This window comes from Odontomachus brunneus, unplaced genomic scaffold, assembly GCF_010583005.1.
Source record: "Odontomachus brunneus isolate Ranch 3 - 2012 unplaced genomic scaffold, Obru_v1 Obru_scaffold_008, whole genome shotgun sequence".
NCBI classification, from domain to species: Eukaryota; Metazoa; Arthropoda; class Insecta; order Hymenoptera; family Formicidae; genus Odontomachus; species Odontomachus brunneus.
Window position 1 is genome coordinate 2,473,010 of NW_022639458.1, and position 7,004 is coordinate 2,480,013.

The 7,004-nt window shown below is 50.6% G+C and overlaps 1 protein-coding gene across 23 annotated transcripts in view; it reads left to right on the top strand.

Moving 5' to 3' along the window:
- The window catches only part of LOC116854091 (forkhead box protein P1), a 324,470-nt gene that overhangs the window by 103,478 nt on the left and 213,988 nt on the right, over window positions 1-7,004 (top strand). For 4 of the 23 annotated variants that reach the window (XM_032835661.1, XM_032835662.1, XM_032835663.1 and 1 more), the window contains exon 2: window positions 5,939-5,992. The exons of the other annotated variants lie outside the window; for them this stretch is intronic. The gene's annotated coding sequence lies outside the window, so the exon portion shown is untranslated. The remainder of the gene's footprint in view (window positions 1-5,938; window positions 5,993-7,004) is intronic. 23 annotated transcript variants of the gene reach the window in all.

A 7,004-nucleotide genomic window follows, 5' to 3' on the forward strand; every position in this document is an offset into this window, starting at 1 on the left:
CTCTCTCTCTCTCTCTCTCTCTCTCTCTCTCTCTCTCTCTCTCTCTCTGCCGTAAATCACTCGTGTTGCGCAACAAATTCGGAGCTGAGCGGAGAATAGTTCCGCGAATGGGCCTCTTTTTCAGATAGATTTGCACTTCACGTTAAATGAACTACATATCGCGTTACTTACACAAATTTGCGAGCGGGCAGCGTGCGCATCGCGAATTCCAATTTCAGATCGGCCTTCCGTAATTTCCGGAAATTTTCAAAAATCGCCGCGAACTTCAATAAAGCCGTCGTAATTAATTTGTGATTATATCGTGAATTCCTGCAAATTCATGTTACGTTGCATAGCGCGATAGGAATGCAACCGACCTCAACAAGCCCGATACGAAGTGCCTGATTTAGAGAGACGTATAAACGATATTTCGATACTATTTCCACGCGATACTTTCCAAATCGAATTGAAAGGTGCAAAATTGACAAGCGGCGCGGCGCGGCGCGGCGCGCGCCGCGGGCTACGATTTTTCCTCGGAATCGCCGTATCATTTTTCCCCGATAGTTTCGTTCGCGAGAATGCGGAAAAATGTAACGCGCGCTCGCCCTCAGATATGAAATACTGCCTCGTGCCGACAATCGACTTATTAATTATCGATCGCTCTCTTCCTCCCCCCCTCTCCCTCTCCCCTCCTTCCACTCTCTCTCTCTCTCTTTCTCATCCTCGATGTCCTCGATATCGTAGATGCACAGAAAACAGATTTTAATCGGCCTAGACTTTTTGCGACCCGCTGTGTGAAAATTTATGCGCGAGCCATATTTATTTCTATGCATATTTATTCGATGAATTTCATAATCGCGCGCAAATTGCGATTTTTAATGGCTTCGCACATATAGCTTTCGTTAACTTGATATCACTTGTGCCTTATAACAAAGTATCATTCTGATGCACAAAGTCAAAGTGTAATCGCATTCGCGAAGAATAGTATCCTGCTTCGGGCATAGTATCGAGCTCCATTTTGCGCGTGCGAGCACATAAAGGTAGAGTATTAAAAATTTATCCTAATTATCCATTCAGTGATTAATTCCAAATGGAACATTGACGGAAACATTCACAACCTAACGGATTAAATCGCGCTTTTAACGCGATATCTCCCGATTGTGTGGGTGTCTCACGCGAAACCGTTTGTTTAATTAAGGGAGAGATGATGCGGGCGTGTGTACCTGCAGCGGCGCGTTTGTCCCTCTATATTGATATGCAAGATATATCTCGGGTTTATAGGGTTATTAAGGACTTCATCCGTGTCTCATGGCGGGATTACTACGTTATTATCCTTCGGTAAGTGGCAGGCAGGCTGGTCGGTTGGCTGGTCGGCCCCTTGTAAGGAAGACCAAACATCGCCTCCTCCTTACACGCTCCCTTGAGCCACCGATGAAACTAGTAAGACGTCCGCCCCACCGATCCAGTCCATGGAACGGGACCCAGTTGCGAATCTGACCCTCGTAATTAATTTATAACTGCCGTTCTTGCTGCGATATTGTATCGGTCGAGTAAGCAGAGGGTAACTGACCTCGCGTGGAGACGCATCCGGCCAATTACGACTCGCATCAGCGATTCCGTCAGTGACCAACTCCGCAGTCGCTATCATATTTGAGGATCGTACGTTATGAAAAATCCTCGGTTTACGGGACAATTTGTGAACAAATGCCGTGTCTCTCGCGTCTATACGGTCGCGCGCGATTCGTTCATCAGTGCCGAGCCGAATTCACAATCGCGATCGCGGCATCTCTCATATCCCCATACCGATCGGAGGAGCATTCCTCCGATACCTCCACTTCCGCTCAGCGCACACGTAGCCCGTACTTATTACGGGCCTAACACAAATTCGACGTGGAAGCGGGAGTCGTTGGAAGGTGCTCAAGCAGGCCGGGGGCGCGCGCGGCGAGACATAGGAATCCATAGATCGCGGGGCTAACAATCAGCCGTAAATTATGGTCTCAATATCCATTGTGTACCCTCCTCGCTCTCGAGCGAGCCTAACCCCAAAGTCTGAGGCCAAGACTACCCACCCCAGCGACGGCTGAAGGGCGGTTGGCTCTCTCGCGGCACGACTGAACCAAGAGATATGTATATTAATGGGGCAATCTTACATAGTTTTGTTTACCTTGCCATTCTCCCAGTACGTATACAATTACTATCCCCGGTCCCTACGGTGCGTCGGCACAAGGGCCGCTTTTCCACCGCCCACCTCTCTTCGGACTACAGTAGTCTCCGACCTAACTAGTTTCTGCCGACGTCACTATCGCGCTCGGCTTGCGAGCGTTCTGCCCGGAGCGAAATGACGCACGCGCGGGCGAATTTCAGGAATCTCCACGGATTAGGTTCTCGCTTTTTCTCTTTCCTCCAAGATTACGTCTCCTCAAATCTCCACGCCCACATTTTCCGCACGGATATCCTCTAATGGATCTCACCGCGACGGCGGAGTCCGTATAAATCGGTCGCGCTTGTTCGGGGAACGGCGCGAGTGAGAGAGGAGAAGAGAAAAAGCGTATTTATACGAAGCGCTTTAATAACACAGCTTTGCACTATTACGAGTGAATAAGACGTCAACGTCAATGATATTCGGCTCGCAACGCTCCCCCGCCGGGGCATTAATTTAAAAGCGACGTGACGCGACGCGGCCGATTTGTCGGAGCGCTCCGCGGAGGGTTGTCGTAGATTTAGCGATGCGCGTCAACGCGCGTCGCAATATGTCCAAGCCGCTGACGGCGACGATCGAGGTCGAAGGATGCTATTTTTAAAAACTACACCGGTTCATGCGGCGATATTCCGATGCGCGAGAGCGTATCCGATAAAAACGAATTCCGTTCTTGAAGGGCTCAAACGCCGCCCCGATGAAAATCCATTCTACGGCGCGCCGGCTTTCAGCAAAGAAAATATTGTCCGCGGCGCGGGGGTGCCGCGGGACGATCGCGCGGCAGAGAGAGCGGCACTTTTCACCTTCGCTCTTCCACCCCGGTTTTTAATTCCGTGCGTGGCACACGGCGCGCGCGGACCGGCTTTGTAGCGGAATGTACATTTCTCCCGCTGAACAACCTCATTTGTGTAATCCCCGAAGCTTCGACAACAAACTGTCTGCGGCATCGGAATGGCGCTGGGGGTGCACGGGGGTGTGAGCACGACATTAACGTACTTTGTAGTTCAGCTCTCTGCGGCAGTCGTCCTTCTCCCTTCTTCCGCCTCCCCATCCCCTTACCCTCCCCCTCCCCGCCTACCATCTCCCTCCGTTCCCGCTACGTTTCCGCTCCACGCACCCCGCTACCCTTTACCACCAAGGTTCCGTCGTCCTGGATGAAATTGCGATTGTAATAGCAATTATCTTATTTCTACTATTGCTTCTTTGTACTTCGATTCGCGACATACGGACTTGGTGCTGATGCGAGCCGAGGGGCGGGAAAGGCCGCCGCCGCCGCCGCCGCCGCCGGGGTGCAAGTGGAAAGGGGGTGGTTCGCGAATGGAATTAAACGTTCGCGGGATAACTGGAAGGACCGTGACGCAATTTAAGTCGCGCGGCGTTTGCCGCGAAACGGAACGATGGCTCTTTCAGTCCAACATTACGCGCAATAGTTATAAACGCTTTTTTGGTATTGTTGCGCTTTTCGTTTATACTTTTTCATGCGTACCGCTCGCGCTTTTAATACGCGTTGCATTTGAAAGGTCGCTCGTACCGTAGCTGGAGAGACCCGGCGGCTTTTTATTGGCCGCTCAAGGGGGTTGCGTGATGGCAGGAAACATATCGAGAGAGAAACTAATTATGTCTTTTAATTATATGTGAGTTTTTATCGCAGTTTTTCATTTTATACGTCGCGGCAAGAAAATTTTTGCATGTTCCGCTTGGTGAAGATGTTGTAATCTTTACGCTACAGCTGCGATTGCCATTTCGGTATTACGTTTTTGTGCTGCGTCGAGAGATGTCGACGTAAAAGAATTTCTTCCTGTCGATTTTCATTCGAGAGATATACCCAGCTCTTGTTTTATCTTGGATGAAAGGCCATAATATCGCTCTCGTAGTTCAGTAAATTAACCTTCCGAATGACAACGTAGTTTCGCTACCTGCGAAACGGCAACCGGGATCATTAGCGTTTTCCCCGATCTTCTCTTCCTTTGGAGAAAAATTTAGTGCTAAAAAAAATCTCAAAAAATTGTTCAGATTTCCTTTACTCTTCCAATTGAAAACACATAGTCCTTTTGTAAAAAATAAATTACTGAATACTTTTCTTTGCAATTCTTAGAGCAATATGCTCCGAAAAACGAGCACTTCTTAGAGTAGCTCGGCCACAAGTGACCCTGGATGCCACTCGAAAGGTTACATCAAGTGTTCGAATTTCCATATTAAGACATTTCCAAATAAGATCGTAAAAGGTTGCGAGAGATATCGAATGAACAATGTATCCCGTGAGACACCCCGTTGGGAAAACAATAACATACCCGCGCGTTACAAGAAGGACCTTCTTAAATTTCAATAGCCGCGAGAACGGACTTTTTACGACTTCGAATTCCGCCTCGAGCCGTTTAAAGGGATGCGCCCAAAGTTTCGCCTGTCCTCCGCGTTGCGGCATTGTATCGTCTCTGCGTGTTGCAAAGTGCAGTGACAAACTGAGAGGTCGAGGGCGAGTCGCCGAACGCAAAAGCGAAAAGTCTGCATTGCGACGTCGGATGGAAGAGGAAGAGGAGGAGGAGGAGGAGGAGGAGGAAGAGGGTGGCCGGAGCGGCGCGGCGTCGACAACGAGAGATTGACTGAAGGCTGGCCGCACGCGCGACGGGGGTGGCTCGCTCGCGTAGGGGTTGTCGGCACGACGCAGCGTGGCGCGGCGCGGCGCGGCGTGGCATGGCGCGGTGAGGCGCGGCGCGGTATGGCGCGGTGAGGCGCGGCGTGACGGTTCGAGTCGGAGAAACGGTCTCAGCTCGCGCCGCTCGGCCTGAAATTCGCCCGAAGTAATCAATATTATAGCTCGCGAAGATATACGCGGGAGGATGTGGGCAAACAGTGTACACACGTGCATTGTTACATGGCCGTGCGCGAGCGTCAGAGGCCAGCGCGGCGGAGCGCGGGGAGAGAGACGAACGACGGTGTAAGGAGGGGTGGCGGAGTTGCCGAGGTAGGTAGGTAGGTAGGTAGGTAGGTAGGTAGCTGCCGAGGGGGGCTGAGGGAGGAGGAGGAGGAGGAGGAGGAGGTGGAGGTGATGAAGAAGGGGCTGAAGGGTGCCACAGGGCTCGCAGGGTAGAGCCATGGCCAGCGGGGCTGGCGAGAGCGGGAAGGGCTCGAACGGAGAAAGGAAAGGGGTGGACAGCCGGACAAACAAAACCCTTGCTGCTTCATTTCTGCCCGTCTGGCCAGACACCGACCCTTTATACGCGCGCGCTTCCGTCCTACGCTCTCTCGCCGCCACCCCAGCCCGACGCCGCGCGGTGGACCACCCGCTCGCACACACACCAGCTAACGTTCCGAGACGAGCGAGACTTTCGGCTGCGGTACTTTTCGAATTCGTTAATTAACGCCACCGGAGTCGAGTCGAAGGACATTCGCATTGCGGTGCCATCGAATGGGAACGATATGAGTCTCAGACGCGCCATGGTATTGTTCTTGGCTGACGGAATGAATATTGCGGCGGTGGTTTGTTGTCGTTGCGAGCATCGCAAGGGAGAGGCGAGCTGGCTGGTCGAGCGCTACGCTTCACCGATATATGTATTCTCCCTCTCCTCCCTCCTCTCCGCCTTTTTTTCCTTTCCACGTACGCATCCGTTTATCTCTTATTCGCGTGGGGAGCTGTAAGTACAAGCGACTCTTCATGCTTTCCTTCTAGTTCTCTAACGACATCGGAGGTTATCTTGTCCTCCGGTTATTTTCAATAACTTCTGATTACAGGCTCATCAATGAAATTATCCGGTTTTGTTGCAGGTCAGTGGTGTATACTTCCCTGGCTTCTGAGACACAGTGACGTGGCTTGTTGATGTGAGTTAAAGTACTTTTAGTAGTTGTCGTGCCATTTAAATCTAAGTGGTTTCGCGAGTTGCTTAAATCGCGAAAGATTGTCGCTTATTTTCTCGTTAAACATTAAACTCTATACGCTCGTGAGTGAAAAAGCTCGACTTGAAAATAAGTCACGTTGAAAGACATCCTCACTCTTCGTCAGAAGAGAGAATCCGATTTGCGCCGAACGCGTCATTCTGCCAGACAAACAATTTAAGCGGACGGATTAGTTAAATAGCATCGATTCGGTTACCAAACGGAGTAGCGCCACTTTGGTCGGTAGTTTTTCATCGGCGTTCGCGACTCCTTCTGAATGTTTAAATAACAAATATTACAACTTTCGTCGCGCCGCGCCGAAAGTTCTTCCGGCCTTCGTAAATTCGCGATCAGAAAGATCACCCTTCGCGCACGGCGACCCTAAAGCGTTATGGCTGTTGACGACGAGCGTTGTCAAAATTTCGGCGTCGTAGAACCCCCGATGCATATAAGGAACCGCGATTTGGCCGGGGTGGAAGCGCGAGGGAAGGATACGAAGGATGCCGCGCGAATATTCGGCTGACATAATACTTCTTAAGTCGTAAACCTCCCTTGCTTCTTGGCTGAGCGGCATTCCTGAAGTTTCGTATCGACAGTCGTACAACAAACACGATTATCGATGTCTCGTTTGTCCCCTAAAGCGAAGGGGAACAAGACTCGCCCTCGATCCCACGTGTTCTTTTCAACCCTCTCCCTATCTGCGCCGCGCGTATTTTACGCCGTCGTTTTCCCAAAGATCCTTTTCCCGTCAAGACCTTTAGAATTATCGCTTTCGTGTCGAATCGCAACGACGCAACTTTCCTTGCGACAAATCGCACAGGAAGAATCGGAATTTTATCTTAAAACTTCCTATTCACGAATAGAACATCTTTTTTTTTATTTTATACATTTTATTTACAATTACGACTCTCTCTCTCTCTCTCTCTCTCTCTCTCTCTCTCTCTCTCTCTCTCTCTCT